This window comes from Apteryx mantelli, chromosome 1, assembly GCF_036417845.1.
Source record: "Apteryx mantelli isolate bAptMan1 chromosome 1, bAptMan1.hap1, whole genome shotgun sequence".
Classification (NCBI taxonomy): Eukaryota; Metazoa; Chordata; class Aves; order Apterygiformes; family Apterygidae; genus Apteryx; species Apteryx mantelli.
The window spans coordinates 6,329,034-6,354,186 of record NC_089978.1 but is presented as its reverse complement, the minus strand read 5'-3'; the positions used below and the strand labels follow the sequence as shown (position 1 = coordinate 6,354,186).

Here is a 25,153-nt window from a genome sequence, read left to right as displayed (position 1 = left end):
AGCACAAAATGGCAGCCAGAGTAAGGCTTACGACTGTAAATAGCAATTGAGCTAAGCATAATAAATACAAAAGCAAGTGCCTTTCTCTCATTCATGTGTAGCAGGCTAACGGCAAGATTTTCAGGACTCCGTTCGGCAAGTTTTGCATCAACCCTATACTCTAGCACAGGGATTGCCAGCATTATTTTTCCCTCCCTAGCCTTGACGGCACTACAGAAGGAAAACAGCAAAAAAAAATAAAATAAAAATAAAATAAAATAAATAAGGGGTCAGTATAAGAACTTGGTTTGCTCCTTCATCTTCTTCCTCCCTGGGATCAAGAACCAAACCTCTGCAAAGCAAAGCAGAACAGGAGCGAGCATCTAATCTTTCTGACTCTCTCCCATTTCCTCCTCAAGTGGAAAATTTGGCTTCTGTTTAAATGATCCCAGCATTTATTCCTTCAAAAAAAAAAAAAAGTGTGGAAATAAAATATATGAAAATTAAAAAAAAAAAGGAGAAGTGTATTTTGCATGCGTACAGAGCATAGTCCTTCCTATCTCATTTACTCAGGGAGCACTTTGGAAAACATAGATGAGTTTAAGATGGAGAGGGACTACAAGAGATCTTTTCTTCTCCTTTTTTCTCGCACACATGTCCCACAGCAGGGGAGTGATGCTTCAGTGCTCCGTAAACACCTTGCTTGTGTCTTGCATTGTTCCTACAAGGGGTTGCATCATGCCTTGTACAAGTGACACTGCTGGAATTGCAGTGTGCAGGTACAAGGGAAAGCAAAAAATACAACCCCAAGCTTTAACTGCACGTGTCTGACAGCAGCTTATTAAACCTGCAGCAGTCATCAGAAAAGAGCGAGTGAGCGTGTGGATGAAAAAAGGGTTGTTTCTCACAGCGAGAAGGAAACGTCTTTTCTGCTAAGTGGAAGAAGGCAAGGTGGCAGAAACGATTCCTGGATTTGGGGAGAGGGCTTCTCTTTCAGGGAGCTCAGGTTTCCGATGTCACTTGCCAATATGGTCTCTATGATTTAAATTTCCATCAAGCTCGTCAGCCCAAATATTTGCACATGCTAATTTGTTCAGCTGAGGCCCCTTGATCTGTCATATTCCTGTGAATCATGTTTTATGTTGGCTCATTCTTTGGGACAGATTGCCTACTTTTGGATTTGTTATTAAAAGATAATATTGACTTAGTTTCTTTTGCACTGAAACAGCCTTGTCTCTTAAAGCCTGCTTTGGCTTGTGTGCGTATGCATGTGTGTGCGCGTGTGTGTGTGCGCGAGACAAGCTGCTCACAAAGGCTTCTTTCCTGCTGCTCTCAGTGACAACAATAATTAATATCATTTTCCCAGGACGACTTAGCGTCCTGTGTCCCCTTGGCGTGTCACATCTGCCAGGATTTCACTCTAATTTTCAGCAGCCGCATGAACTTTGGGCCTCCAGGAGGAGCTTGCTCACTCTTGCTCCTCCTGACACCAGCTGTCTCCCACAGCCCTTTGCATCTGAGGGTCTGGTGCTTCTCCGTCCACCTTTTCCTGCCCCCAGAAACCACCGCTCTGGGCAACCCTGAAGCCTCCTCGGACTGGTTGCACACAGTGCTCTCACCCTGAAAACCCCTCACTCGCCACCAAAATTTCTCCCTTCGGCTCGCTGCCCTACCTAGCTACACGTTTTGCCTTCATTGCCAAAATCTAAGCGGGTGGTGCAGCGGCTGCACCTGGGGAAATGGCAAGCAAGAGCTTTCCCTGCCCTTCTCTCCTGCTGGTGACCAGCAGCCAGAAGGACATGCCTTAGCTGGGAAGAAGCAGTGTTTGCTGCTGCCTGTGCCCAGCTCCCACCCCTTACGGTGCATCTTGAAGGCTGTAAATGGTAAGGACTTAAGAGCAGTGATTTTTGGCCTATTTCTAAGTTTTGCTTGTGCACTTAGCAGCCCTGCTCTCTCTGGGTCTGGTATTTCTTTGCATTGCAGCGGAAAGCCTTGGAGAGGAGGGACTTAGGCTTGCGTCTCTCTGGGGCCGTGGTGATGGGCCGCGAGCGTGCTGCACCGAATGAAATACATGCTCGGTCCACATCGTCCTCTCCGCTACGCCCGGCCGTTGCTGCCACGCTCGGAGGTGGGTCTGAGGCAACGTGGTGCCTTGGGACCAGCAATGCCTTCTGCCGGTGGGAACGCTGGGAGTAGGAGGGCTGATAAGGCGATTCGTTTTTAGCTTTGTTTTTAATGCTCCAAAATTTCTTCAGTCTCTCTACCAGTGACTTTAAACCACAGAAGACAAATTTGGAATTTCTGTGATCTTTTTATTGCCACGGTGATGTTTCACTTTTTTTTTTTTCTCTTTACATTTCATCCAATTTTGACCATATTTTCTAGCCCAGCCTGTTTCACTTCTATTTCGAATTGACTCCTGCTTCTGTTTGAAAAAATGAAGTGAAATTCTGATCTAGCTGAGAGTGTGTGCAATGGGTTTCAGAAACAGGAAATCTGGAGAGTGGTCTCAGCATCCACGTATCCACATGGAGGACTTCCCTCAAGTCATGGTGCTTTACCCCATCATGCCCTCTCTTCTTCTCCCACGGAAACCAGTAGGGTCCATTAACTTGAAAGAGAACTCTGAGGAAATTGCACAACTTTAGTCGCATACCAAAGAATAAAGTTCACACTCCCTTCTCCTTTAAAACAGAAATTCTGAAATTGAGTCGCTGGGGCTGCGTAGGAGTGAATTTCATTAAGCAAGATAGCACAAAAATTCCTCAATAGCGGCATGAACTAACCACTTCCTTCAGCTCGAAAACACAGATTCAGACAGATAGCTCGGAGAGGTCATATTTGCATCTCGCCTAGCAGCTTGCTTTTCCTGGGATACTGCAATATGCTTCTTGTTTTGTAAAAACCATCCCCATTCTTCAACTTCTTTCCCCTTGCTCCCTGACTCCGACGGAAAACCAGCCCGGAGAATAGCAGTACAGATTGCTGTGCTTCGCTGGATGCAGAAAATAAATAACTTGTCTCCTGCACCCATTACTTATCCTTGCTGTGTGTTTTTAGCCTACCTCCTATAAAAGAGGGAGCTAATTTATAATCATGTTGTTTGTGGGGAGTGTTTGCTCACATCTGTCTGTCGGCGAGTTTTATAAATCAATTAGCCCCAGACAGACACACTCTGTAGCCCTCTCTGTTCCCACAGATGTCACTTGCTCATCAGTAGGAAAAACACTAGCCTTCGCTGTCTCCTCATTTGGGCGCACGTGAAAAACAATTAAGAACGCCTCTTGCGCACGTGTATCGCAAGTGCTCCGGTTACCTGGCAACTCACAGAAAAGCCGTGCTGGCAAGGCAAACACCTGAGTGCAGTACCGTACCTTTTTGCGTATAGGTGCATATATATTCATGAAGAGATTTGTGGGGGGTTATCAAGGTTGTAACGAATAAGGACTTCCGGAGCTTGTTTTGGAATTCGTTGGGTTTGGAATAACCATGGAATTAACTCATTGCCATTTTTGCGAGCGTGAACTTAAGAGTAGCAGGACTGTGGAAAAAAAAAAAAAAACAACGTGTATGAGATGGGGGGAGATTTTGGGAAGCTGCGGTGCGGGTACAGCAGCTCCGGTGGTGCACCGCAGTCAGCGGGATTTAGGAGGAACATTGAAGTGACAGGTAAAGTTTACAAGCTTTGCACAGAAGATAATTGCACTCAGATGGTGCTTTACAATTCTCCTAACTTCACCAATTTGCTTGAAGACTAGTAGTAATATATTCTGTGATTGCTCAGTGCATGCAGTCTCCCTTGATCTCTGATTAGGACGCACTAGCTATGCAAACCTCGGGCTGGTCATTCAGCTCTCTTTTCTCCTCGTAGCAGAAGACAGGAGGAGCGGGCAAGGGATGGACGAAGGATAATTTTACTCACGCCTGGCTCTGGGACTGTGGACAAGGCACTGGGACACTTCGTGCTCCAGTTTGCATCTCCACCGTAGCAGGGAAAGGGAAACTTTCATTAAAAGCTCGTTTTTTTGAGTGTGGGTAGAAGTGTGCAGTTTGCGGTGAATGGCAAATAGTGGGACATGCGATGAAGAGGAGGCGGGAGAGCAGGTGAGATCAAGAATGACTTGATCGAGGATGAAGGTGTATGTGTGTAGGAAGAGGGACGTAAAGGGGGCATGAAAAGAGGGGAAGCTGCCCACCAATTGGTGTGCAACCTAAAATTTTGCAACTCTTGCCCACAGCTGGGGGAAAAAAAAAAGATGGGAGATGATAGGTACAATGTGGGATGACATCTCCAGATCAAGCATACAGCCAGACTGTAAACCTTGGGCCATTGCATGATGGAAGGAAACAGAGGTTGTGGTCACTTCTGTGTGCTCGTTTCTCTCATTCTGCAGGCTGTAAATTCCCTCACCTTGAAGCTGCTGCTTTATTTCCCATAGACCAGTGGAGGGGTTAATCTTTAATACCTTGCAGTAATAAAACTGTTTTAATTAGCATTAGCTGGGAATGACAAGACTACAAGTAATTAAGTTACACTGGGATCTAGTTGGAATGAAATTGATACCAAGGGATAGCATAAACATAAATCAGCATTTAAATAAACTGAAATCAGATTGCTGTAATTAAAAGGAAAATCCATTGGCATTAAGACTTAAAAATAACAGATACAGATATAATAAACATAGCGAAGGAGGGGGAAAGAGAGGCTGGAAAAATGTAAATTATTCCCCCACACACAATCTGCCAAAAAAATAAAAAAAGACAACAGATCACTGTTTGGTTACTATTAAGAAAATACAATTACATGTGGATGGAAGAGAAGTTAGAAGGGAGAGTGAGGCTTATGAGTGTCCATACAGATTGCCATTAACATTAACCTGATGCATTGCAAGTGAGTCCTAGTTATAAAAGCAATTAAGAGCTACAGAATCCGTTTGGAATCCACAGTCAAAGGACAAAGAGGGAAGAACGAGTTTAGGAGGAAGTGATTGCTTCCCCAAAGTTGAGAAAGGCATGTGGTCAGAAGCCAGCAGCAGGCTTATGTGCTTTTTCATGCTACAGAAAGAGCAAGCCAGCATATGCCTAGCAACTCATACTGTTTTCTTTAGACAGCTTACTACTATAGGAAATGGCAATTTTGTATGATTAAAAATGGTTCATTAGCCTGTTGGATTAAAGGAATCATGCATCTTCTTTAAATGTTACAATAATTAAGGTATACTAGATGAAGCGCCCTTTTTTGTTGGTTTTTGTTGTTTGTTTGTTTGTTTGTTTGTTTTTTTAGTGAGACAATAATCTCCTTTCAGAGAAGATAAAGGGTTTGGAGGAATTGGTGTAGGAAGAAAGATTAAGAGAACTCTGCATGAAGGGACTGCAAGTTAGTTGTGACCTCTCAGGTGAGGAAACCCTACCCAAGGTGTGAATAACTCGCTGAAGGCTTCCAGGTTACAGCAGCAGCCACAGGAACATCAGCAAACACGGCTTTATGCCATGGGTCCCTAGCTCTTTTGGAGACAGGTCCTACCTTTGACCAAGGGGTCATCGAAGATGAAGTTGTAAAGGCCAGAGCAGATCAATGTGGAAAGGGAATAGAAGCACAACGTTGTTTATAGACTGTACAACAGAAAGTTGCAGAGCAAGGATGTGGCTGCATCTACAGCTATGCTGGTTACCATTAAAGATGGGTTAGGGACACTGTGTTTCCCTCTGGGTTTTTCTAGACGGAGGATGCACTAATGTCCTGTACAGGTGTCCTGCACACAACTGGGAAACCCAACACATCCCAACTGTTCCTCACTTGCTGCTCCTACCCAGATGGCTGGGAAAGCCCTGTCTCGCAGGACTGAGGTATCTGGGGACCGTGAGATCTTCCACACCGATGCTGCACCACTGGTGCATAGGTATGCCCACTGAGTCTGATGCCTATTAAATGTATTGGGCTTGCTGTTAGCTACTTATCCAAGATATGCAGGGAATGGCAGGGGCATCCTGGCTGAGTTACCTTGCCTGTGCATGCGCCGAAGAGTTGATCTGTGCTTGGCGCAGAAGACGTTCAGCTGGGATTTCCAAGTGTTTTATAGGCATAGAATTGTTTAGATGGAAAGAGAGCTTTGGAGGTTATTTGATCCAACCCTTTCCTCTAGTCAGAGCTCCTTTTTCAGACCTATAGTGGATGTTTGGAATCCTAAATAAACAAGTCTTCAGATCATATCTGCTAAAGAAATATCCTGAGTAGAAAAAGGAGGCATCTGCAGGGAAATCACTGAGGTAAAGATGAACTGATCACAGAATCACAGAATGGTTGAGGTTGGAAGGGGCCTCTGGAGATCATCTAGTCCAACACCCCTGATCAAGCAGGGTCACCTAGAGCACGTTGCACAGGATCGTGTCCAGGCAGGTTTTGAATATCTCCAAGGAAGGAGACTCCACAACCTCTCTGGGCAACCTGTTCCAGTGCTCTGTCACCATCACAGTGAAGAAGTTTTTCCTCATGTTCAGATGGAACTGTCTGTGTTTCAGTTTGTGCCCATTGCCTCGCGTCCTGTCGCTGGGCACCACTGAAAAGAGTCTGGTCCCATCCTCTTGACACCCTCCCTTCAGATACTTGTACACGTTGATAAGATCTCCTCTCAGCCTTCTCTTCTCCAAGCTAAACAGGCCCAGCTCTCTCAGCCTTTCCTCATAAGAGAGATGCTCCAGGCTCCTAATCAATGATTTATTTAAACTGATGTAAAAGGATGTGTGCATACTCCTAATGTGGTTCAGTATTAGTTTAATTTATTTAAGATATTTAAGAACCACGTTAAGTTGAAGAAGCAGCAGAAATTTCTGAGCCACTATAAGAACATGAAAAACTTTATGTCACTTAAGTAAACTGGGACACGTGCATGTTGTGTACGGCACTGTGGGCTGATGATGGTAAGACAGAGTTGAACAAAGGCAAAGCTGTGATTTTTAAAACTGAGGCCAGAGAAGACAGGGTTTGTAGAAGAGGGGAAATAAACTATTTGGCAGTGACACAACCTAATTTTCTCTTGCTTACAAAACCGTAAAAAAAAGGCAAAATTAGTGGATTTTATAAAAGCGAGCAATATTGGTCCCATTGCAGTCACTAGGAATTTTGCCATTAGCTTAATGGGTCTGAGGTTCCAATTCTTGTATTTAATAATCAGAAATATCATTTTATTGAATAGTAACAGAGCAATTATGCATCACGTATTAGATGTCGCTTACATACATCAAAGCTATTCCTTCCATGTTGATCATATTACTTAGCCCAGGATAATTAGCTTTAATAATGGTGTTATCATTTGCAGGGAAAAAGCCGGGATCAAACAGAGAAATTAAGAGAATAACTTTTTGACACAAATGAAGCAGGCATTATTCAACCTTACCTGACCACACTTTCACCTCGTCAAACTAAATTGCTGCTTCTAACACAGACCTGTTAGTTTCATATTGGCACATCATGTCTAAAACACTCTCCACAAGTCAGTGAATTTTTCTAGGCATCTTTGTGCCCCTGGATAGAAGGGAGCAGAGAAATAATTTGATGAGGTTCCTTCACTTTTTTTTTTTTTTTTTTTAATGACAGACCATGGAGCCATCATCTGGCATATGCTAAGTGGGATGGGGAACAGAGTGATTGTACCCTGGTTATGATGATTCTGATCTTGCATTTACATAACCCTGTCTGGAACCTGCAGTGTTTTACAGACGTCACCGGCTGTGAGTGTATAATGTGCCATGCTCTGTAGTGCAGTCACCTTATGGGTGAAACTCAGCAACTGGCTTGACAGCATCCTGCCTCTTTACACGAGGAATTTGGAGGCAGAATGAGAAATTCTCCTTTCAGCTGACAGTACAGGGAGAACTTATCTAGGTCAATTGTAATAGCCAAAGGTAACATTGAACCAGGAAAATTAAATTAATATCATTACATACAGCAAGAGAACCAAATGTAAGTTTTTTTGTTTGTTTTGTTTTGTTTCTTTTTTACAATATGAAATCCTCTCCATCACAAGGAACTGGAAATGGCAAGAAGACAGATCTTCAATTTCTCATTTCACCTTCTGTTCCTTGCTCACCTGGTGTGAACCCAGAGAATGACCCTTGGGTATTCCCTGCAGCATCTCACTTCTTCTTTTACAAATCCTTAGTTAAGCCAACTATTCTTTTCTTGGGGAATTTCACATAATCACAGCTCAGAATGATGAAGCTGCATAATGGATGGAGTTATCATTTGCCATGTTCTCCTGGCAGGGGAAATCCAGTGAGAGTGTTTTGCTATGCTACTCCTGCACAAGAGCATCAGGAAGTCATGTACTGCAGCACTGGCATCTTGTACGGTCAGAGCTGCTCTTTGTGTGTCAGGAGGCTGTAGCATGAACTTATCATTTTCAAGATGGAAAAAGTGCAAGGGAAGAGGTGAGAAGCCAGATTTCATAGCAAGAAGTCACAAAGAAAAGCTGGGGCCCCAGTTCCTTTCTGATGCTGCTCTTTTCACAGTATCAACTCCCCCTTTGCCAAACGTCTCTTGCTGTTCATTTTTAAAAAATGTCTATCATGAATCTATCCAAAAATATAGAACAAAACCAGCTACGGAAATAAGCTACATTGACAAAGTGTCAACAATCCTGAAATAGTGTTTTCATCCCCTACTATGCCAAACAACAGCGGATGTCTAAATACATTGACAGATCCTGAAGTACACCCTGATGGATAATAAGGACCTGTTGTACAGAACAGAGAAATGTTTTCCAAAGTCAAGGCTTACTCTCCAGAGAGTGCCCTGCCTTATAATATATAAATCCAGGAGTTATCAGCAGATCACAACTTTTGAGCAATAATAAAAGTAGGCAAGTGATTTTCCTGTCACCAAAACACAAGCTATAATTCTAAACAGCATCAAAAAATGCATGCAAAACTTGTCCTGGCTATGGAACAGCAGTTTATCTTGATATATGCATAAAATGCTGCTAAAGAAGGTTATCATTAGCCTTCAAGATCAGTTGAAGTTTCTGGGGAAACTTTGATTTTAGTGGAATGTGACAATATAGTTTGGAGGCCAGGTAGTATAAAGAACTTCTTTAGGGAAGGACCAACACCACCAATACATACAGTAGAACTAGCTGTCAGTCCGATAAAACCGGAGAACAGTATTCATCTGAAACAAGATGGGCTCGGCTACATTAAATAAAAATAACATCTGTGCTTTTGCATGTCTTCATGCTGCTTTACTTGCTTTCCTCATACTTGGGCTGACCTTCTTTAGCCAAGTGGGTATCTCCTCCTCCTCCCCATTCTCCAGTCTCAGCCTGAGGAATGACTGCCCCATGCAGGTCTAGTGAAATAAGCAATGATGTCTTGATTGCATTACATCCCATATCTTTAAATAGCTCCATATACATATTGGGAACAAAAGGGTGTCTCGGGTCTACCCTTCTATGTCACAGGCATGCAGTGAATAACACTGCAAAAACGTCTGGTCTGTGTTCAAGTCAACAAGGAGACTTGATCATTGCTAAGCGAGAGGTTTTCCTTCAGAGTGCTGGCTGTTGTCAGCTTTGCCACTGTTGCATGACCTCGGTGAACTCACTTCAATGTGCAACCCTCAGTCAATATGTACGAAGGGGTTGGCAATACCTAACAGCCTTTTTAAGGCTCCTTAAGATTCGCTGAGGACAAGTGCAGCAGGCAAGCTAGATATCGTTCAGTTACTGTCTTACGGCTGCTTGTCTCTGGATGCTGCATGGAAGACGAATGCTGTAGCTCCTGTTCACCACTGCTCCCCGTTACAAATGAGGTGTCCCGATAGGTGGCAGAGTCCAGCCTCTGGCAAGATCCTGGGGCAGGCAGAGCTGTCTCTGTGCTCCCACAGTTTTGCAGTCAGGCTGCTGGAGCTTTTGGAGCGATCTGTGACAGGCAGACATCTTTCTCTCTCCTTCCTGCTGCCTTGCCCACTGCGTGAGTTTAACCACAGGGCAAAAATGTTTTCTTCCCAGCATCCAGCTGATTTGTGAGAAGTCCATGCCTCATTAGGAAAAAGCTGAGCAGGCATCAACAGCCTGCGCGCAGGAAAACAGGTTCGGTGTCACCGCTGTTGCACAGAGAGCGCGCGGGCAGGAGAGGGAGAAAAAGAGACTCCATCCCTTTTGGGAAATCAAATTAAGATTGCATTGAAATGTACAGGCTGCTCATTGAAACAGTCTAATTTGGCGGGTGGGAGAAGCAATGGTGGGAGGGAGGGAGGGATGGAACAAGCTAGAATTAAGAAATGACATGTCAGAAAAGCCATTTCAGTTAAACCACAGAAGTCCTTTGCCAGCATGGAAAAATAGGAAGCCTGGCCTTGCTCTGCTTTTGTAAATCTTTGCATGGGGAGGCCATGACGGAGGATGAAGTATTCTGCAGTGCAGCTGAGAGTGGAATCAATTTCTCTGTATGGACTTTTATGTCCTGCTCTGAGAATTTGAAATATTATTTCTTTCAGATTTCCGCTTTCTGGCCTCTCCTTGCAGAGTGATTTAAAAAAAAACAGCATCCCCCCCCCCCCTTAGCAAGTCCCACAATCAGGTGGACCTGGCTCTGCTCCCAAGTCTCTACAAGTAAATCTTCTCAGCCAGACCTGCTGACTAGCTCTTGGTTTCTTTTCTGTGTGTTGTTTGCTTGTTGATCCATGCCGTAGGATGGAGCACAATTAAATGAAGAAAAATGAAAATGTGGTGCCATGCCAGACAGTTTTGCTGCTGTCTTGCTGATTATGAAAGATGAGTGCGAATCTGGGCAAACAGACAAAAATGGATAACGCCGTGTCCTTGGTGGACCCCACCTTGTGCTGCTACCTTGAAGCTCTGGTCCTACCTTGAAGCTCTGGTCCTAGCCCAGGACTCAGTGAGTTGAGTGGCAGTGCCAATGTAGGAGGAGCTGCCCTTGTCCTTGGGCTTGTTTCTTACAGAGTCTGCACAACCCAGAGCACGCGGCAGCTTGATATTCCTAGACAGGCATTATTTTGAGATAGGCGTTTGTATATGGCATAAATCTAAGCTGCACCAAAAGAGCCTGCTGTTACTTACCACAAGAAGGATTTTCTTGTCATAAATCAGCCCATCTTTTTCTACTCAACCTAAAGTTTCTGGTTCCATCGGTGAAAGCACAAACTCTCACATAAGACACCAGTATTATTATTATCTATTACTATTTGCACATTAGCTTAAAATTTCATCCCACACCTTTCATTCAAGTCCTCTGTTTTCTTCCTCTCTCTTCATCACTCCTACCTCTACCCATGCATGTCTCTTGTTTTCTCACCATGTCAGTTCAAGAGGATCCTGAGAATCTAGAACCTTCTTTTATCCCCCAGAAGGGTTGCCGTTAGTCTGCCCACTGAGCTCACCTACCCTCATTTCAGCAGCTGCCTTCCACTGAGCATTTCCTCATCCAGATCTCTGATCCTCCACACCTACGTTACATCCTTAGCTTCTCTTCTCCTTGCCCAGCACCCCGCTGATGTATCCATGTCCTGAGCTCCTGTTTGCCCCAATGTCCCTCTCTGACCTGGGCTTCTGATGCCTTCTATCCCCTACAACCAATATCCTTTACCGCTTAGCCTGTCCCTGACACACAGTCTTCTCTTTCTCTGTGGGAAGAGCTCATTAAGGGAGATGGCTATTATAGAATATAAGTTTAGTGGTAATGAAAATAAGTTTAATGGTTTAGGTAATGGATCTCTGTCTCTGACTCATTACTTTGTCCCCCTAACATAGGTCGACACAGTGCCATACAGCACCCATGTGTATTGGATGCAATGAGTAAAGACCTTGGGCACAGAGTACTATCAGATCTGGAATTCAGTTTGCCGAATACCATGCTAGGACCTCAAATTCTTAAGTAGTTTGGCCAATGATTTTCTTTATTTGTAAAATGATGATGCTTCCCTCACCAGGAAACAACCAAACCACTTAGAAAGCTTGGACAAGAAAGGTAAAATGTTTGGTAGCAATGGTCTGCAGTATCCTAGGGATTGCTCATCTTGTGACACCCTTTGTGTTTCTTTTGTCCATCTGTCACAGTATTGCCACTACTGGTACCAGCTGATATTAAGAGGTAAGAAACATATGTCAAATACAACAGAAAATACCCAGTAATTCAGATTGTTTCTTGGTCCAGTAAAGTAGTTCACTTCAGACCAAATTTCTGAACACTTCTTATCTAAGAAGGCATTTTCTTACTAGTCTGAAAGACTGCCTGAACCCCACCCTGCTGAAACTGATAATTCTTTTATTCAGTGTATTCTAGTGAAAAAAGCACAAACTTGGGCTGAAGACACTTCAGCCCTGTTCACGCTTTTGGGAAACTCACCTGATTTCTCTGATCCTGTATTTCCCCATCTGTAAATGATGGATACTAATACTGATGACATGTAAAACACTTGGAGATCAGACAGTGAATGGAGCTACTCATTCTGTTTATTTTATTTCATTGTTAAATTCCAGTGGGGGCAGGACAGGATAATGGAAGAATATCAACAGACCATGTGTTTCCTCCAAAAACGTGTGACTTTACAACTGCAAATATTATAGTAAAGCTTGATGTGAAGCTTTTGAGAACAAACCCTCCACTGCTATTAACTTCTCTACCAGTAAGGATAAACACAAAAAAAAACAGAACCAAAATTCGCCGAGCAGACGGAAGGGGAAGGGGAAATTCAGCAACCCAACATACTGCACTTTGGACATTAGGACTGTAGATGCAGCAGAGGAAAAGGAGGTAGAAACAGACGCATTCGCATAGCTGTCAGAGGTATGCTGCGGTACACCATTATAGTGTGTAACTGTATTATCATGCTGCCAGGGAAGTCAAGTGCTTTGCAGAAACTTCTGAGTGTGTTTGCCTCGTATCCCTGATCAAGGCGGCGGTTGCCGTGACCAAAATGAAAGGCGGAGGATTGCTTTTCGAACTGGGTGGGGGGGAACCTGTCTTAGGGGAAAAAGGAGGCGAAGGAAATCTCATTCAGTTTTCTGGTGAATCGTTTCCCACCTCTTCGGGCTCACCCAGACCTGCAGTTCTGACTGTGCAGGTGAAGGTGTTTGTGTTTTCCTTCAGAACGCCACCTCCCACAACAGCCAATTAATCTTCTTTAAATAATGTTCTATAATGCTTAAGCCATGCTTCGAAGCTTTCATCTCTGCATGATTTCAGCTTGCAGTCGCAGCCTTGCCTTGTCTAGGATTACCCGCCACCCACCAATCAACATTCCTGGAAATGATAATAAGAAAATTGGGTGAATTTACCGATGATGAAAGATATTAGTTAGACAGCTGCCGTGACTGGATTCCTTTGTGTGCTGAGCACCGACCTAGGGACCAGTTAACAGGGAAGATGGGACAGATTAAGAATGTGTTTAATGAGAATCGGGTGCAAATCCACGGCGCTGCAGACAACTTAGGGTATTAGCAAGTCCCGTAGGGCTGGAAAACACGGTGGAGAATAGGACTGAAATCCCCAAATTAACTGAGGGTGCATAACGCAGTGCAGCACGCTGCAGCATTAGCGGGTCGCATCCTTACAATGAATTTAGGGCATGATCCACCTGACTTATTGGAAATGTGTGAGCTCAGGAACCTCAGAAGCGTCTTTTTCCCTGCAGTGACTGTCTCAAAAGCTGGCACGACACCACTGACGGGAGGTGCGAGGAGCCCAACCCAGCCCAGAGCACTTGCTGCATGTTTTAACTCCACTGAAGAGAGTGTTATTGGAAAAATAGTCCTCTGATCTGTATAGTGTCATAATTCTGCTTCAACAGGGAGGCTTTGCTTGTGGTTGCGTGCCCTGACGCGTGGCTTCATGGTCGGGGAGGCGCCTTGAGGAGACATGGCTTTTGCGTGTGTCTCTTGTAGTAGCATCCAGGACTCTCGGTGAAGGTCCTCTGGGCTGGAGAGTGTAAAAAAGTTAAGTCTGAAAGTTAGTAGCTTTTCTCCCAGTTTGTTCGCAGTCTCTGATCTGGATAAAGCATCAACCTGATGGATGAAATGGCAAAACAGATAAATCATTGTACAGCAAATAGAGTTTAGAATAAAAGCAAATTTCTCATTTCAGCTGTCTAAGCGGGATCATGTTCACTTGTGGATGTTAGTCAAGGCATTAGTGGGAAGTCGTTGAAAATCCCATATAAATGTTTGTTGAATATCTGTTCTATTTATTTAGTATTAACTTTATTTATGCTATTTAATGCTTTTCAGCCTCATGAATGTATTTGAGTGCCATCATGAACATATACACACAAGAAGCACAGTCAGCTTCCAGCTAAAGTCCTACTTGTTCAGGCATAAATTACAAAACCAGAATGAATGTGATTACAAACCCACCTATACTTTTAATTACTTGCAGTCACTGAGACTTGCAGGCACAAGTCAAGTTTTAAAAATGTGCTTGTATTGAACTTGTAAGTGCTATCTAAAACTATGTGACAGGTTTTACTCGGAATTTGTTATCTGGGAGATCAAGTCCTTTCCAGACTCGAAATCTGTGAATTCCTTTACTACAATAGTTCAAAAACATAAAGGCCTCTGAATAGGATTATTACTCCTGCCTCTCCCTCAATACCTACATTTCATTTATGTGAAAGTATCAGCTGGAAGCTAAGCCTTCATTCTGAAGCCTAAATTATTTAACCTAGACAATTAATTAAGCCTTAGATCATTTCCTGAAAAGTAGGCAATAACTTCAAAGATGGAGAAGTTAAGGCATAAGGATGCTCAAATGATTTAGTAAAGGGCACAGATATTAAACTAGTAATAGATTGGGAATAGGATCTCAGGTACCTGTCTCTATCAAAAGGCCACCGACCCTGCCCTTGCAATCCAGAAAAGCCCTGCTCTGCTGGGAAGCTCATGTCCCTGTAAGCACACATAGTGATTTCAGCTGGATCATTCCCATGCTTGAAGGAAGACCTGTTGCCCTTGATGCCGTGGTGGCTTGGGGTCTGACTCGAAAAAAGGTACACCCTTTTCCTTCTCCTCTTCCCTGAATCTTGCACTGAAATTTGCATGGAAGCTGAGCTTTTACTAGAATTCAAAAAAGACTGGTCATTTTTCTTAATTCTTCAGACTGTAATTTTTGATCAATTTTGCTGGTAGGTCCCAATGCTTCATTGTGTCCTGCACCATGAAAGACCTTCTGTATTAGAAAGCTCTATAGAAATGAGCGTATTCTAAAGTATATATTAGAAAAGAACCAATAAATTCTGTTTCTAGCCAGGGATTTAGTCTGAAATGAAGAAAGCGTATTGCATAGTAACCTGAATTTAGCTATTAAGATATAATCAGATATAGTTGCCAATACAAAGGTTTTTTTCAACGGTCTGATTAAATGTAGCAAAACTGTTTGGGGCTGGATTCTCCAGGCTGCCATGTGCTTAAATAGAGAGAAATAACCAGCAATGACGGGCAGAGAATTATGCTTTCTCTGGAAACTCCTGCCACTGATGATTCTCTTTGCTTTGGTGAGTCTTAAGAAAGCAGGGGAGATGCATGGTGTCTCCTGTGCCTCCTATAAATAAAAATTTACAGAACCAGGCGACAGGGTCAGGGAGGTGTGGGCATGACCGATATCGTCGTGCACCCCGTGCATTTCTGCACGCTTGGGGAATGATGGAGGACAGGTCCCCAGTGTGTTCCCAAGGCCCACGTTCAGCAGGGCAGTGCACCCATCCAGCACCTGCCAGGCCAGTGCTTCCAGGAATACACCCACAGGAGTCCGTTTTCTCTTCTTCATGAAAGGGGAGATGGATTTCCCTGGCTTGGAGGGATAAATGCCAGTTGGGTGGACGTGGCACGAGGAGTGAGCAGGGTCAAAAAAACGACTTCAGTTTTCAAGTGATGGGTTTGTCTGCCTCAGCGTGAACAAATTCTCCATTGTGTTCACCACAAACAGGCTTTTCTTCCCATATCAGCCTGCAAGGGCTTTTTGTTCCAAGGGTTTCTTTTTTTTTTTTTTTTTTAGAACAAACATATTTATTGTCAACACTGCAAGAAAACCCTGCTTGCCTTATGTCTGAGTTCCCATGTGTCTCTCTTACACTATCCCAGGGCATTGACAGACTGTAGGATCTTGTTCCAAAGCCTTATCTGGGTTTTATTTCATTAGTCCTTTTCCAGTCTACTCCTATACAGCAACTTACCCGTGTATCTGTCTGACCTTCTGCACCAAAAGCTGCTCCGTCCTTTAAGCACTGAAATAGATTTCCCTTCTTTCATCAGTCTGGCATGCGAAGTCCCCGACTTTGCCCCGAGCCCCATCTCTGTGGAGCTTGTATTGACATCGCCAGCCAAGGATGTTGAGGCAGTGGCTTTCCGGGCCCCAGCATTGATATTATCAGGCCATTAACCCGAGTAAGCTGTATCGCTATACCCTTGTATCATGACACCTCCAAATTGCTTTGCACTCTCTCTTGCAGTAGACACCTTCCTGTTTGTAGCTTAGTAGCTGCTCCACGCGCTGGTTCCACATTTGCCTTTTAGGATGTGTAAAGCTTATCTGCTTCCTCTGTGCATGAATGCTTCTTTTTTTTTTTTTTTTTTGGGAAAAAACAGATCTTTAGCCAGTGTAAATGCACTCAGCAGAACTATACTGATTTACATGAGCTAGCCCTGTAACCTCTGTTTGGAAAGTTGTTAACCATTTGTTATTCTTCGGAAGCAATTCAGTATTCTAGGTAAAATGCAGGAACACAACACTGGGAGCAAACCATGCATTTAACAGAGCGCATTCCTAGTCATGGATGAATTTTAACGGTGTTAAGAAAGCACATTTCTTTATGTGCTTGGGCAACTTAATTAACATTTGTAGGTGGGTGGGAAGATTGTCCTTGTTTGTAAGACATGGCTTTGCAACAGATTTCCTGTGTGTCTCCGGGTCAACCACATGAGTCTACATGTTTACAAAGGGGCTCAATTTTTAGAGTTATCCGAGTGATCCATATGAAACATCTTTTAATAGGACTGTATTATTAGTTGTTTTTCTTTTCCTTTTTTAGTTTTTAAAAATGTTAATCCTTGCAGACAAGTCATTAAGCTATTTTAAAACCTGTAAACCATACTCATTTGTACGAGACCAAACTGCTTACTGTATGTGTTTAACTTTGGTGCCACAGTTACTTTTCTTCTCTTGGTGAATATTATCAGTTAGGATCTGGGTGCCTTGGGTAGAAGATCATCTGTATTACTTATTACTTGGTCATCACAGTAGTTATGATACAGAAGAGAGGGATAAAGAGTAGTTGGTGTGAATATGGACTTTAGACTTCATTTTTTTACATGCCAAAAAGGACATGGAATTTCCTGTCTCCCTGCTGTAGGATGTAGGCTCATTGATGGACATCTTGAGTCTTAGTGGGCATTTGTGGAGTGCAGAGCATAACAGAAATTTTGGTACATGGTGTGAAGGTGCCTACCTCGAACTCCTGAGGGATGAATTTAAATCCCTCCTCATCACGAGAGACACAAGTCCTTTTTGTCATGCTAAGAATGATCCTGGATAAATGATGTTAGGTCTGGAAGGTGACTCTGCTGTTTGATCTCAGCAGATACGTGGTCAATCTGGAAAACAGTTTCTCTGTTTAGGCAGGCAGCCCTCATCATTTGATGATTAAAGGCAGGAGAGCTGCTTAATCACCAAGTGAAGTTGGAGAGAATTATTGCATTGAGATGGCTCACTGCAGTCCAGCATTTTTCCTTACTGATGCAACACTGTGATGAAAAGATTGCAGCATGCATCATGGTATTACTTCTGATCGGTTTATGGTTCCAGAGCCCTGTATGGTGTAGACTCTCTTTCTTCTTCCAGCTGCAAGGATGCAGGGAAGGATCATGTCCATTACTACCAGCTGAGGAGCAGAAATAGGCCAGCTTCTGGGCAACTTGCTTTAGTATTATTCTTCTTCCCTGTCTGACCTTAAATGTTATATATGTATACATAAACGTTATATAGCAATGCTTCAAGTGCCTTAAAGTCAGGGGGAGGTTGTCACTAGATGTTTAAAAACATGCTGATGCGTTTCACAAACATTGTGTCTAGTAACCATGGAGCATGTGTATTCTTTTAAATCAGATAGCATTTGTTTACACGAAACCAATTACTACTGCTGTATTTCTGGGTTATGCCTTTTTGCACATGCATAGTTCTTTAAAAGCAAAGCAGCACATTTTCTTCTGGATCCACTTGCAAGGACAGGTTAGAGCAGCCTGTGATCTTCTTTAGCACATGCAAGCTCACTGTGACATTCAGATCTGCCAGCTGAAGGCAGCATTCTGCAGCCACCCCTGCTCTGAAGGCAAGGGCTTGCTCCACCAGGATGCTGTTGAATGCCTGGGACAGAGGTTTCACATCCTTCCCCAGTATTTTATGTGACACAAAAGGAATAAAGAATATCTGAAAGCCTGAATCCAAACTCTCGTATATTGAGAAAGGGTGAGGGTCTCTGCAGTGAACTTCAGTATGATGTTGGCTCTCAAAGGCTTTTGGAAATGTTTTCTATATGGTTTCTATATGGTCAATATGACACGAATGGCAGAACTCCCCGAATCTGCTGTAGCTGCATTAGAGTACCCCTAAGATTTCTGGTACAATTGTACTGGACTGCTAAAGACCAACTCTATGCAGAAAGCTCATTTTTGCCAGTCTCCAGGGAGAATCATTAAGATAAATTTTGCTTCCTACTGCATGCTGCGGCAGTCCAGATGTTTTTCCTCAGACAGATGTTGCTTTGCCCAACACCAGGCATCGTCGTTCCTGAGCTGCTATTTTATGTGTATGAGGCGTCTGTTCCTGAAGCTGCAGAAGCTGCAAGTCAATGATTTTTTCTTTTTCTCTTTCTCTTTTTATCATTTATATACCCTACACAATTAAAATAACCAAATGGTTTCCTATTTAGGAAGTGTGGTAGTTAAATGATGAGATTTGTTTAAAAACTTCTGGAGAACTGAAAGCTTAGATAATAAATGCTCCTTATTTTATTTTAATGGACTTCTGAGTTCCACAGCGTAATGTCTTGCTGGGTAAAGAATCCCTTCCTTTTGGTTTGAACCTGAAACGTGTCTTCATTTGCCCTTTCCTGATGCTAGTATTAGAAGGGACAGTGAACGCAGTGAGAACGTGTCTCATCATTTCACAGGTCTCTATCATAGTTTCTGTCAGCTGTCTCTTTAGCAAGCTGAAGAACCTCAGCATATTTAGTTTTTCCTAACATGAAAGCCTATCCATACCTTCGATTGTCCATGTTACCTTTATAAGTTATGTTTTCCACGTTTCCAAGTCGGCATAGAAAGTTCTGCTGGTTGACAATCCACTCATTGTATTTGAGCAGTAGACACACTGGGACTTTGTTCGATGATATAATGTTTGTTTGTTTGTTTGTTTTGTTCTCTATTTCCTAAATACTCTAATGTTCTTTCACCATGGTAGTAGCCCCAGAGCTCTAGTTAGTAAAGCTCTCAGGCCTTTTTACAGGCTCAGAGCCATCCTTCTATATATATAAAGAGGAGTTCTTTACAGGACAGCTTATATCTTGGACTGATTTGCCCTCTGGAAGCACTGATTTCTTTCCACGGAGTCTAGTCTGCGAAGGAACCAAAGGTGCACAGGCTCTTTACATAGGTGCTTCAGTAGTTACCCACCGTTATATACGGTGAATCCAGGTCTACACAGTTTAGCCCGACCTGAGTTATTGAAACTAATACGGTGTAAAGACTAAATATAATGGCCTGTGACATAAATGCACTCAGACAAAATGATCTAACAATCTCTTCTAGCTTTAAATTCTGTGAAATTCTGATCACTGCAGTTCTTAGACCATGTCTTTAGACCTGCCTCAGAAAAGGGTAGGCAGATTTCTAAACCAGCTAACATCAGTGAAAGGAAGAGCAGTGTCTGAATCAGTGCCAGCCAAAACATACACCAAACAGCCGCTCTTGGATAGCAAAGAATGTTTCTCGAAGGATAAAACTAAAGGGACTGAAAATACTATCACAAAGCTGTCAGCCATCCCCTGTCAAGTCAATACACGACTTGTGGGCCTCCCTGAAGGGGTAGAAAATTTTCATCCAAGAAAGTTATATGAATGGTTCACAAAACTACTGGATCAGCTGCTAGGAGGAAATAAATTAAAAATAGAGGCAGCCTATCAACATAAAACTCCATGCCAAGAAATAGTCTCCACACCTGTCTTATACTTCTCAGATTAGAGATACAGAGCTGTGTTGGGAATTTGTCATGAAAGGGATCAAACCTCAAAAGCAGAAAACTCTCCCTCTAAGAGATATTTAAATGAATGTTATTTTCTTACTAAGTTAATGTGGTTATATAATTAAAACAATGGTAGTCTGGAAAGTTAAAGAAATTTAAATAATTGTTTTTTTCATATAAGATGTATGTATGTGTTCGGTTTTAATGATTATGTCTAGTTAATAAGGAATGTTTTCTGTAATCTTTCAGTAAAAAATACTTCCTTGAGGAACATTTCTATGCCCGTGTCATATATTTCTTTGGTTTCTATTTCAATTACTCATTTGTTTTCCAGTCCTCAAAGTGACAAACTCTTTACTATAGGAGGCCTTTAATCCTCCTTTAAAAAGCGAACTAGATACATTCCCTCCAATATTCATATAAATAACAAATGTAAAACCTTCAATTCTATATGAAAAGTAACTTTTGACATATAGAAGCCATAAGAACTGAATGATAAGAGACTTTCCGACTCCAAAATTTGTGATTCTTCACTGATAATATATTTATTTATTTATTTATTTATTTATTTTCCTGTGGCTCAAAGGCTCTGTAAATACTTGGGTTCGTGAATGGCTGCTTATCTCAGATCAGGTGTGATATGCATTTCTGTTGACAGGTATGTTTGCAAGAACAAGAAAGCTAGATGAAGGGTTAGGTCTCATTTAAAATGGAAAACACAGAGTTGTTCTTTCATAGAATCTATCCAGTGCCGTTTTGAAACTAAAGAAATGTTAAATGTATTATGAGAACAGTTGTTATGTAGTGGTACTTAAGACAAGCACTTTAAATGATTGGTTCTTTACATAACTGATCACTAAGACAAAATAGCAACAAAAACTCAAACTTATATGGAATGAATTAAAAAACACAAGATTAAAAAATATTAGTTGCATAGGTTTTTTGAAGAATCTTAAATTTCCAGAAATTATGAAAAAAAATACATTATGAAGCAATAATATTCACGTAAGCTACAAGAAACCTTCTAATAGCAAATTTCCAGGACCGGGCAGCTTGAACTCTGAGTTGTATAAATCATCCTAGGAGCCTCTCATGCCTCAGATATTTCAAATCTTCTAACACTCCATTGAGCAGGGAAGATTGCCCGATTCCCTCTTGGAAGTCAGTGCATTATCGTACTCTTGACCATTATCATTAATTAATCTAGACAATAAAACACTGCAAACATCTTAACAGACCAGCTATCTCTTGGCCTGCAACTACTAATTTACGCTGAACCAGTATGGCTTGTTTCCAAGTTTAAGCTGCAAATCCTTGTCTTTGGTAAACAATAAATACCATTCATCATATTAAGTGAAGCAGCCTTTTCCTGTCATTTATTTATACATATGTATATACATTTACTTATACATACACAATATGCGTACATATATGTATACATATATATAAATTCAAAATGGTTCTTTGGAATTTTGGTTTGAGGATTTATGGTTTTGGTCATGATCCCCATCAAACTGTTTGACGCTTTTACTTTGAGCAGTTTCTCGTCAAAGATTGTCTCATTGAAGAGCGACATAAAACATTTGTCCTTTGTCACCTCTTCCATTTTCTTCAGTCCTGGTACGGATTCACAGCTGCTCATACATTTTCTTGAGCATTGTGACATCACAGTTCACAACCAAAAATGTAATATTGCATCAGCTGTAGCCATAATGCAGAAATGGCATTCGTTATGGTGGCTTCGTCTCAGTTTTGCACAGTTCACCCCTTTTACAGTACCCTTTGCCATGGTACAGAATACTTTTTTTGAGGATCTCTTACTCTGAAGTCCTACAGACCTCTGGAGCTTCTTGTTAAGTGTCCATATTCTGCTATAGAAAGTTAAGAGAGCAAAGGCTGATGTCAAGCTCTGGCTCCTTTTCTTCATAGATATAACTGTTTAATGAGCTTCACTTCCTCTAATGCCGGGCATTTAAAATCTTAACATCATAAGTTATTGTGAATATGCTTTCTCCTACTATTCTACTACTCTTGTCCTATAATTAATGAAGTTGGCCACATTCCAGTTAATGTCCCCTTCTTTATCTCTCAGGCATTAATAATAACCGAGACACTGCACTTCCTCTTAGCATCTGATTTATTCTTTTATTTTTCTCTTGTGTTGATTAAATCAAAGAATAAATCTCAAAGGTATTACTTCAGATAACATGCAGTATTTAGGAATTTATTTCTAAACTCTCTTCTCCTTGAGGTGGAGTTGGGCGTGTGCACACTCCCTCTTAAGAATGCTCTTTAGCCCATACAACCCTGAAATATTGCCCAAAATTGTTTGTAAGTGCTCAGTCAAAACACTGTCTGGGGCCATGCCAACAATTTAAAAGTGTGGACAATCATAGGTTAATGCTTATCCATTATAGACCAAATCTATGAAGATACTATATCAATAGGGTTTTGCTGACTTTGATAAAATGTTCTGGGTTCACTCAGTAACCTTTGAGCCAGAACCATGTCCTGTGATTTCACGCCAATGCGCATGCCACCTTTCCCCTTTTAAGTCAGAAATAGATCATCTCACAACAGCTCCAACCAGTAAACTGATGGGTCTTGTAGCTCGGTTACATCACCCAGCAGGCAGCTTTTCAGCCTTGTTTGCAAATCCTTCGCCAAGGTGCGTTTCTGACTCTTGTAGGGATATTGCATCACTTTCCAAACGGTCACTTCTAAAAATGCTTGACATAAAAGATCATATCTTAGACCTTACTCAGTTGCTTTTTTTGCTAATTTATCTTCTTCTTCACTAGTAAATATTCCCAAGAGTACACATAGGAAGTACAGAATTGGTCAGGGCAGAATATATAACCACTCCAATAACAGCGACTCTGTTGGACCTGTAAAAGGATGTGGCCAGCCCATGCACTGTCAGGATAAATAATTTCCTCAGGAACAATTGTAAGCTGTTTCATTGTTTATTTTAGCTAATAAAAAAATTCCCCTTTTTGTTAAAGGAAAGTGTGATTATCTCTCTTTTTACAGAGAATAAGACCTTAAGATCCAGATCCACTGAACTTCAGATACCAAAGGTAAAAAAAAAATAAAAATAAAAAAATAAAACTAGTTAACTCTAAGTTCATTTCATGATGGGCTGTGTTTCCCTCTGGAGCTACTTGGAAATCTTCACTTTTAGTTCAGATGCTTCATGTAAGCGCTTATAGTGGAGGGCAAATCTGGGACTATCAGTCTTGTCCACAGTCACGGAGATGAGAGGATCATCACTGCTTCTCTGGAGCGCTTCAGAGAGGAGCATCCTGAACCACATTTCCCGTGTGGCTTCAGCTTTAGTGGAAGCTCACTGGCAAGTAGGAAGGATCCTCACCCAGGGTCACCATCATGCTGATCTGCCAGGGCTGGAGCTCTTGCCCAGAGGTTGGCATTGAGATGTCGGTCACATAGAGAGAAAACTGTATAGGTTCAGTCTGTGTTTTGCTAACCTGTGTAGTGGGGATAGTTCTGATTAATAGCCTTTTGTGGAGAAATAAGAGAAATGAAAGTTGGATGTTACAATTCTCTAAGCTAATCTTCATTTTTTATTTGCCGTTCGGTTCCCGCTATTCTGCTATTTCAGCACTTCAAAGTCCATTGTGCTGCCTACTGTTTCTTTTCTTTTCTTTTTTCCTTTCCCCCCCGCCCAGCCGGAGCAATAAAGCATTATGAAGGAAACCTGTTTTGTAGACGCTGTGTTCGGTGGGTGATTAAACGACTTCAATGTGCAGTGCGCCTTTCCCGTTCCTCTTTTTACTTGTCACGAGTTGTGAATTTATCACTATTACCTGTGACTAAGGAGACTCATCAAAGGCAAACAAATTACAAGTTGTTTTCGGCACCAGACGGGTTTCCAGTTTCCTGAGGGCTCGGAGTGTTTGTTTGTTTCCCAGAAAGAATTAGGTAGTTAATTCCCTAGCATTTCTTGCTGGTCTTTTACATCAGCTTCTTTGATAAATCATTTGGGACATCACATAATCAAGTGTTGCCATAAAACCTTTATACAGATCTATAAACTAGATCACATGGTGTGGGGAATCATTAACCTCTTCTACTCAAATTGTGCTGTTTGTACTAAAAAGGGGCAGATGAGCAGGGGTACAGGGCAGTTGGCCTGCCAGTAGCTTTCACATTTATCCTCTGGCTCATGAGTTAAATCCACTCTGTATCTGCAGTATCATCAGAGGCAACATCTGGAAAGCAACACCTGGCGATTCCAAATTCTCTGTCGTCCTTTGCTGATGGGGTGATGGTAGGTTTTTAATCTCAATTTTCTCTGCCAAGTCCTTGGTTTTCAGTTGTGACAATGGCAGAGTAGTTCTGAATAATTAAAAAATGTTGCATTACTGGTTGGCAACTGCTTTAATTTAATATTCCCAGGCCATCCCGCACTGGCATAGTCAGGGCATGTATTGAACAATTTTTTGCTCTCCAGTAGATGTTAAAACTCATCTCGCTAATGGGAACATTAAGAGTATCTCCATACAAATAAATTAAACAGCGCCTGGGAACAGTCCCAAACACTGGAATACAATCATCTCTTCTGCTGCAATGTCAGAAGCATCTGCAAAATAGCTTTTTCCTGTGTCAACTAGTCTCCCCCAAATAATTCCTCAGTTTGGATCAGGAATTAGAAAAATCTAGAGATCATTCACACAAGACATTTTTTTATGCATCTGTGTTATTTTGTAGTCTACGAGAGGTTACTAGTTCAGACGCCTACTGTTCCAGGCCAGGTGGTCTCAGTGTCTGTGAATGTTTTTTCGGGACATTTAAATTACCAGTATGGATGTAGCTTAATTTACTATAGACCCTGTGAGAGAAAGATCCTTGGGGCCAGTCCTTACAAATGTGATAAGCAGAGTTTATATTTCATCCCTCTCCGCCAGTACAG

General features: G+C 42.1%; 1 protein-coding gene across 7 annotated transcripts in view; it reads left to right on the top strand.

Moving 5' to 3' along the window:
• Positions 1 to 25,153, top strand: part of LOC106495814 (teneurin-4-like) — a 315,416-nt gene that overhangs the window by 42,026 nt on the left and 248,237 nt on the right. Inside the window, exon 2 of one of the 7 annotated variants that reach the window (XM_013956363.2) lies at positions 23,254 to 23,300. The exons of the other annotated variants lie outside the window; for them this stretch is intronic. The gene's annotated coding sequence lies outside the window, so the exon portion shown is untranslated. The remainder of the gene's footprint in view (positions 1 to 23,253; positions 23,301 to 25,153) is intronic. 7 annotated transcript variants of the gene reach the window in all.